Below are 9,310 nucleotides of genomic sequence, written 5' to 3' on the forward strand. Positions count from 1 at the left end.
TATATATTTTTATTTATTTTTAATTTTTAATGACAATCAAACATGTGGAAAGAGGGGGGTCGGCGCCCCTAGCGCCCCTATGGGCCGGCCGCCACTGACCAGCGCCATATAGACATAGAGTTACGTCATCTCCGTTCACTCCAATGGACCACTTTTTTACAGCAATGGCGGATCGTGGAGCCTCTCAATCGTTCCCCGGAAGTTAGCGCCAAGGCTAGCAGAGCTGTAGAGTTGCAGCATAATAAACCGTTCGTGACGGACTTTTAAAGGTAAGAAGAAGTTTAAAGATTTATATTGCGGATATTATCAGTACATCTGATTCAAATTAACATGTGTATTAACACAAGAACCGCCAGAGGTCGCTGTATACCTAAAACCGCTAACGGGTAAAGTTTACCCGCTATTGATTTCCAAGGTACAATGTACCATACAGAACAGTGAGTTTTGATCGAACAGGGATGAAATGTATACCAATATAATCTGTGCGAAATCAATAGCGCGAGGATCGCTGCATATTCTATGGAAGAAATATTAACCGCTCTCGCTAATAAACGCTTGATGTTAGGCTTGTGTTTCGTAAAGGTAAAAATGCTTCATATCGTCTGATAGCCTTCTACTCATAAAAAAACAACAACATGACAATAATATAAATTAATATAATAATGTATTTGTTATATAATTGAACAGCAGATAACGCAGAACGTATACAAATAACAAAAAACATCAGAGAAGAAGAACAATAAGAACACATTGATCACAACGCTTCATAAACACTCAAACACAATTGTTGCAAACACTGAGCACCTTGGCTGTGCATTTGCCACACACAGCATCCCCACACTTGACACATTTGCAGAACGTTTTATTCTGCATGCAGTGCGCCTTCACCATGCAGGTCATTCTGCTGCGCTCTTCTGCACCAGCACCGCTGAATGGCAGGTCCGCAAGTGGTGGCGCTTTTGATGCCACTCAGCGCGCAGCTCGTGTGCCAGCTGGAGCATGAAGTCCCTTCTCGGTATGTTCTCCTGGCTCATGCAGCTCCTGTACAGCACCCAGGCATTGATGGCAGCGAGATCCAGCACATTATAAAAGACAGCAACGGGTCATCTACGCGTGCCACCTGAGAGAAACATAGGATTTAGTAAAAACGATTGACCAATGCAAACTTGATGCCAAATTTGTCCGGCTTGTTGGGCGAATGGACATCTTGATTTGGTCGGGAATAGCTGTAAATCCACAGTGATGTCGGACCCTGGCCTGTAGGACGCGATTGAATTTTCGACAAAACGATCCCACACCTTCCTCACGTGCGTACATTTGTCGGTGGTCAACCGGCACCGGCGGGTCTCCTTTTTATCAAAGCGCAGGGAGTGCATGATTTCCCGAAACCTGTTCCTCGACAGTGTTGCGTTGAAGAACGCGGTGCCCCACTGCTCGGACCAAAACTCTCCATCTCAATGTTCTTCCCACAATATGCACCTCTCACACAGTCGCGTGGCGTGGGGAAAAAAATAGGGGAAGCCAATAATACGTCCTTTATTTTTGGTCGGGGTGTGGTGGTCAATGTAATAACGTAACCACATGAGTGATTACAGCACCCGGTATCATTTTACACACATTTGTATCATACAGATGCAGGACTTACACATGCCTGTTATCTGACCGACAGGTCCGCACGCACTCTCCAGCTGAAACTCTAATAAGCATTCATTCACAAACTAGAGACTGTTTTACGTCCGATTCGCTCCTTTGTTCCTCGCTGTACACAGCTCCAGTTTGGGCATTGGCCTGTCATCAGATTGTATTTGTTGTTGCTGCTGCAGCAGAAGTTTAGTACAATTATTTTTGATTAAATACTCCAAATCTCCACCCTCCATAATTGCACTTGCTTCAGTTGCTTGCTACTTTCTAACGGCAGTGAGAGAGGTGCAGTGACGCTATCTATCTTCTATCGATTAGATTTATGATTCGAAAATTATAAAAGTAGGGTAGACATGTGGATATTATCCGACTGAACAAAACATGCATTTATCTAACAGGTTCGTTTTCCACTGACCTGATTTCGAGCTATTTTCCAAAATCCTATGGAGAAATCCCATTGCTATTTTGTCGAGGGAAACCGAGGGCAGCTTGCTTCCGCGTTTTGGGACGCGTCACTGCACCACTAAGTTGATGCTATTTGATTGGATTGTGAGGCAAGGGAAGCCAGCCGCCTCTGGCTTCCCTTGGCATGGCCCTGACCAATCACAGGTTGGCAGGGGCATGACGTGAGCCTTGTCTGATTGGTCAATCCCTCCATTTCTTTTCACCAAGGGAAGCCAATTTCGGCTGGCCTCCTCTCGCAACAGAGAGTGCAATCTACTGTTTCACCATAACATCTAGAGTGGCGCTGTTTCACTCTTTGTAAAATAATCAATGAGAATGGGGGAAAGACGGGCCGGCAGCAACACACAACAAATAATTTCCGAAACTAAACAAAGTATTTTCATTTATTTATTAAAATTATAACCACAATCCGAAAAAACAGGGGAAGCCTGGCTTCCCTTGGCCTCCAGGAGAAAACGCCACTGCTCTCACATAGAGAAGCGCTTCAGGCCTTCATAGAGAAGCGCTTCAGGCCTTCAGCTCCATAATAGAGACATCCCAGGTGGCTCTGTCTCTCCGCGCTTCAGCAATTGTGCAATCAAGGATTTCCTCCAACATTACATTATCACACAGACACATAAATGCTGTGAGTCTGTCAGTAATGTTGTGACGTGCGTGTGGTGTGGGGTCAGCAGACTCCGTGTGGATGTTCTGTATCTGCCGTCTCCCTGCGCCTCCGCAAGGCTCCATGACCGTCCACACTGTGCCATCTTTCCCGATCTCTTGGGCTGGTGACGGCTCAGTGGCACACACTAAATAGGAGAGAGGAAAACACTACTTTAGACTAAAAAGAAAAAGGCATTATCTATATGCCTTGATATCTTATAGCCTACGATTTGTAGAAAAGTAGGAAATAAAAAACAAGAATCATCATACCTTCTGCATGGGCTGGTACAGTAGGCCCATCTGCAAGCGGGGGGTCAGGATGGGACGGCGTCACGTTCCGCGCAGGCCCAGGATCGCTGTCAGATGACCCATCAGAGGCAGAACAAACCCAGGACACATCACTCAGTCCTGATACTTCCCGGCCATCAGACTCTGCTTCGCTCAGACGGTTTAGCAACGCTAGTGCCTCCTGTACGTTCATGAGTCTCTTTCTTTTGTCCATTTTGGAAATATAACCGGCTCTCTCTATCTATCTATCTATGACTATCTATCTATTAATCTATATATCTATCTATCTATCTCTCTATCTCTCTATCAATATATCTATCTATCTCTCTCTCAATCTATCTATCTCTCAATCTCTCTCTCTATCTACAGCAGTAGACAAAGGGCATTGCTATAGCAACACGTCATGTTTACGTTTACGCGCGAAATCAATAGCGCGAGGACCGCTGCATTTCTATGAGGTAAATACCCACTGGCGGAAATAGGTATAAATAGCAATTCTTTTGTTGATTTTTTCAATCTGACTTCATATTGATAATTTTTAACAACACAGGGTGTTACATAACACACTTTCAGGAAAAGTCACGGACTGGGAGACGTTAATATTTTATTGAAAAAAAGTTACATACAATAAAAAAACAGCTGCGGGTAAAATGTACCCATTGGCGGTTCTATTGTTAAAGGATGTCAGTGGATTATCCCTAAATTAGTAGATTTAGGGAACGTTTACAGATAACAGATTAAGCTAGGATACCGGATCAAGTTAGCAACACACGTTGAACAGCCTTTTAAATTGTAAATTCCGTTCTCTTAATGTCATTTCGTCCAACGTTGTTGAATTAGAGAAGAGGGGCTTCTAAACGGGATTGTATGTGGGGGTGGAGGGAGTTAAATATTAGATAAATATAACTTGTGTAAGAGTGAGTGTTTTTAGCAGAGCCATATTGTGTCCTTGTGATTATGTTGATTATTACCTGTCTGTATAATGTTGCAGCTCAGCTGATTTTGGATTGATGGCAAAGGGAGAGGGACTTAAGTGAGAGTGAAAACACAAGGTAAGTTTAATACTACTGTTTTATATAAGTAAGCATACTAAACATGTATTCTATCACTGTATTATATAAATAATCTTGTTAGTAACCTACTGTATGCCAGGTGGAGGGGCAGTGAAATTACAGGTGGAGGAGCAAAACTGCAAGACTGCAAACTCACAAGACAGAGAAATCAAAGTTTGTTCTCCAGAGAAGAGGTTGATTTCACTTTCAGATGGGGAAATGGCACAAAAAAAAACTTGAGAGCTGTAACCAAGACAACTGTAACAACATGAGTAGAGAGCCACCAAGGTTTTTCAAGTCCCTCTCTTACTCCATTTTGCCAACCCAAACTTCCAGGTACATGACGGGACACCTTGCTTGTTTTTGTTGTTTGCGCTCCTCTGACTGGGTGCTGGCAGGTGGAGGGCAGTGATGTTGGCAGCTGGAGGGGCAGTGATGTTACGGGTGGAGGGGCAGTGATGTTAGCTGGGTGCTGGCAGGTGGAAGAGCAATGTTTAGTCCAAATATTTCCATTGCAACGACTAATGGAAATGATTGCAGCTGTGGATCTGTTTGGAGCTTGGCTGCTGTTGTTCCTTTTCACCTTTTTGTATTGGCTCTTGCTTCCAAAATGGTCATCTTTTAATTTTTTATTCTTTTCTGTCATTTCTGATGTGTTTGGCCTCAATTCTCAGCCTCAGCCGTATGAATCTTTTTACAAGTTGTTGTTGTACTCCACAGCATGTCGGAAGCCTGCTGGAGAGGGCCTGAGCTTCTTTCTCCAAGACACCCACTGCGTTGGGGACCTGCATGAGGGAGGAACCAGTCTTGGTCCTAAATAGTTCCTCAATTTGGTGAATGAAGTCAAAGGCTTCTTGGGAGGGACGACAAAGAGCACCTGCCTTGAAGTCTTTCAAGTCCACTAACAAGCTGTTGTCACCAGAAGGACTCATCATGGTGCTCTGTTGCAATTTTGAATTTTTCACAGATGCTGGCAAACTTGATGATTTTGTGGACGATGTAGCCTGCAAGATGGAAGAGAATACATTTCTCAGTTTTTGTGAGGTCAGGTGCAGCTGCTCTGTTCACCGCCATCAGCTGTTCCCCTCTGACTGATGGAGCTATTTTTGGCTCCCCTGTGTCCAGGAAGTCTGCCAAAAAGCTACTGTGTAGCTCCCAGAGCTGATGGTGGTGAGGAACTGCCCCACAGATATGATTCTCAGTGCATGATGGAATTCCACTGGAGTTGGGACAGGATTTTAGACCTCACACAGCTGAATGTATTTTCAAGGCAGTCTTGTGTGAGCCTTGACGTTAACACAAACCTGCATCTACTCTTGTATGGCCAAAATTGATGTTGTTGCCATTATCACCCCTGTTTGAACAGGCTTCCAACCTCCCTTTTGACCTATCTTTATCCCACGAAACAGATGGACAATGTTTTGGAGGACGGTGATGGCCTTTTGGTACTCCTCCATCTTGAGCCTACTCAGGGCTGTAATTGGATGGCGCGATGACATCAGATCAAACCAACGATCAACCTGCTCTAGGAACCACGCTGTCGTCAGGTAGGACAGAGGGCGGTTTTCTTGCTGCACCATGTATTTCAGCCCAGCACTTGTAGCCTTACTGAACACATTTAGAGCAAGACCAACCTTCATCTTATCAAAGTGACTTGGCTCGATGGCTGCAGCTGAAAGATGGGGAGCTATTTTTAAGGCCATCCCTTCCTGAAAGGTCAATAAGTCCTTAATGGGGACCACAGAAACCTCGTTAGAGGGGAGGTTCTCTCTGTTAACAACATCCTCAGGAATTATGAAGACCTGCCCACGGACAAGGGCACTTTTTAAATTTTATACCAGATGTGGGACATCGGGTATGAAATAAAGCTGCCTGTCTGGTTTTGCTGGATGTGGCACCGATGTTTTATTTTGGTCCACCCCAAAGGATTTCCACATGGCTCGATTAGGGCTACCCATGTCGGTGGTGACATCAAGCACATGTAGCCCTATGGATGCTGCCCTCTGTATTATATCAATAATGATTGGCCTGTACTCTGCTCCATTGGTCAAATTGCCCGTGTAATGATATGCCACTACTTGCTTCCACCGTGTTGTGTTTCTAGCCAACATAAACACACAAGCATGTGTTGCCACCCCTGTGTGACCTGGTAAAGTCACATCACCGTGCAGTTTGCCTGTAATCATGTCTAACTCCAGACTTGGTGTGATTGCCATTTCATCCAAGGTCAACACACACTCCCTTTCAAGGTCTGTCAATCTATCTGCCTTCAATTTTAGGAAATCAAAGACCTCTGTCAACACACCAGGCTCAAACTTAACACATTGCATCCTTCTTAGCAGTGTCCTTATTCCTGGAAGGGGAATCTGCAATTCCTGCAGAGTTTTGTAACCCCTTGGTCCGCACGCAAAGCACATTTTTAAAGCCTTCTTAATTGTCTCATTGCTCCATTTCATCCCCTTTGTGGTGAGTCTGCCTAATGCCTTAAGTTGGTCTTTTGAAAATGTTTTCTTATATTTCTTGTCCCTAATTTCTTTTTTTTTCTTGAGAGCTGCATTTTCCTTCCTGATTTTTCTTAGTGCAGCCTTTGCTTTTTTGGTGATTCCTTCTTGGCTCTTTAATTTTCTCTTTAATTGTTTTAATAGATCTGTTTGACTGGCTGCTGGTCCCCTCGTATGCTGACTGGCTGCTGGTTCCCTTGTATGCTGGACTGGCTGCTGGTTCCCTCGTATGCTGACTGGCTGCTGGTTCCCTCGTATGCTGACTGGCTGCTGGCTGAGTGGATGGTGTCCGCCCTCCCTGTCTCTCCTCACTAGCCATGTCCTCTCTTTCTTCACCCTCACTTTCCTTTCTCTCAGTCTCCTCATCCCTTCTTCCCTCAATCTTTGAGACTAATGTAAGTAGAAGACATGGCACTGTACATTTTTGAACATTTAAAATATTATACCACTTAAAAATAAGAAATATTACTTTTGTTACTAAGAGTTCATACTTATTATACCTGTGTCACCTTTCACACTATAGCTGTGATCATGAGCTATGGGCTTTGTAGATACAGGTCCCGGGGTGAATCGTGGTGCAGGGGCCCTTCTCTTTTTGACCACAGGGCGATGCACGAAGATGGTGGGTATAGCCTCTGCTCTCAGCCTAGTCTTGCCCTTTTTTGTCTTGACAAACTGGTCTGCATCATAATGTGCCTGCGGAGTGACTTGAGTTTACTTCACACACAGAACAACTCAGTTTTGTCTGACCACATACATATTCCATAGTGGTTGAATACACAGTATTAGGAAACACTTTATACTTACTGGACATGTTATACTCATTACATACTGTATATAAAATATGACCAAGAATGTGAGACAACTTTATAGAAATTCATATCACATCTGTTACTGATGCCATTTGTCATACTTTGTTAAGCTCACAAATAATAAAGTTCCATAACTTCAGTTGGGAACAAAGACCGCACCTTATCTCCCCAAGGCAATTTCCCATCCAATAGGTGTGCTATATAGGTACCTTTATATATATAACCCTTTCTCCTGTCTGTTACTCCCTCTTTCAGCACAAGAACCAGAGGGGGATTCAATGGAGCCTGAATACCTGCATTGAGACCCTCACCCTGCACCCTGAGTCTCAACTCTGTGTTTTTCAAGCCTTTCCCTGTTTTTTTGTATTAAACAAAACATTAAGCTTTCCCAATGGTGTGGTTTTCGTTTTGTGAAAAAGTGCAAATGCAGTGTTTGTATATAATTACCTCACATATGTTTTGCTGTTGGTCGTGAAATTACTCCTGCTGACTTGAGCCAGCCATTTTTTCCTGCGCTCTGTGTCAGTGGGGAAGCCGTACATTCGTACTCCTTTCTCTGAGCGATTTGAGCATCCCCAGGCAGCACAGCAAACCATGGTGGCGACTAGGAGGCAGCACAGCAAACCAGGACAACACGGAGGAAAAGGCACAGACAAACTGCATGATATGTTATTCAATGTTTATTGAAATCCATGTATTTGCAATGGATGTTCCTAAAACAACACATTTAACATCATCATCATCATGCTGCTGCTGCTAGTCCTTTGATAGTCACCTGTCGGTCTCCTGTCCTTTCTGAAAGCCATAAAGATGACATTAGTCATTTCGATAACTTGTGTCCTCAATTACCATGGGATTACTGAAACTACCATGAATTTAAGAAAATGGTAGAAATTAATCTAATCTGAATTTTGAAGCATTCCTTTAGATCCCCTCCCTCTAAATATATCAATAAACATTAGAAAGTGATGCTCCTGACTACTATATAAGTTTAAGAAGATAATATTGGTTTGAAAGAATTCAAAGCTATAAATAAACAGCAACAGGCTCTTTAACCAAGGCACTGTTAGCCTAACATGTAAACTAGTTGTTCACACTAATCCTTGTATTATCACTTACTATTAGCAAATTCTATTTTATTTTGTAAAACATATTGATGTAAATACATACAGAAATCGATTTGTTGTAGAAATATTGCAAATCAAAACCTTTATTCACTAATAATTACCAAAAATCGTTGTTCTATCTCCTGTTATCAGTAGGCTTGTTTGAGACAAGCGAGACCTGCGCAATTTCGATCAACGTCTTGCTAGTGCGTTGCATGATGGTTAGTCATTTTGTCCGACTTGCTCTGGAGGCTCGCCTACATGAGACGTTGAAATCTCGCGGGACAAAGACGCCCGCCGCCTTGAGAGCGAGGCGCGGCGAGGCGGCGCAGTTCCTCTCCACGGGCTGCGGAAGCAAAATGCTTGATGGGAAACGACCAAGCCCCCAGGAAGTGCGCCGGAGTCTGATGAGAATATTCGTTGTGGCCAAACGGCGGTACTACACTTCCGTTTGGTTGCTGGTCCCGGAAAAACTTTTTCCCATTGACTTACATTGGGAAAGAGTGGTCTGTAACCCGTTGGATAATTTTTTTTAAACTAAATAAACTACCCAGTATGAACGTTTGTATAGCCCTTATTAAAAGCATTCGTTCCTCAAGTTGTAAAAATGTGCTAATAACGTTATTCTGAGAGTTATATCCCTCTGCATTATGAACGGGCATCTAACCCACCGGACCGCGCCGCCCGGCACGTTCATGTTACGTGTTCAGCAGGTTCAGCACTACATGCGTTTATCTTTACCCATGGATGCACAATAACAACGGACCCATATGACTCACTGCAGTGGACTCACTGCCATC

The 9,310-nt window shown here is 43.6% G+C and overlaps 1 long non-coding RNA gene across 4 annotated transcripts; it reads left to right on the forward strand.

The window, feature by feature from the left end:
* Positions 1–5,305: 5,305 nt before the first annotated feature.
* On the forward strand, positions 5,306–7,791 carry LOC307039133. 4 transcript variants are annotated; one of them, XR_013808154.1, is made up of 6 exons: positions 5,306–5,638; positions 6,318–6,340; positions 6,434–6,557; positions 6,737–6,987; positions 7,116–7,214; positions 7,660–7,791. It is a non-coding gene; the product is annotated as an uncharacterized lncRNA (long non-coding RNA). The 4 variants fall into 4 exon arrangements; XR_013808153.1 differs by having other exon boundaries at positions 5,306–6,340; XR_013808155.1 differs by lacking the exons at positions 6,318–6,340; positions 6,434–6,557.
* The last annotated feature ends 1,519 nt before the right edge of the window (positions 7,792–9,310 follow it).

The sequence above is a fragment of the Notothenia rossii genome (assembly GCF_949606895.1).
Source record: "Notothenia rossii genome assembly, chromosome: 1".
In the NCBI taxonomy this organism is placed as follows: Eukaryota; Metazoa; Chordata; class Actinopteri; order Perciformes; family Nototheniidae; genus Notothenia; species Notothenia rossii.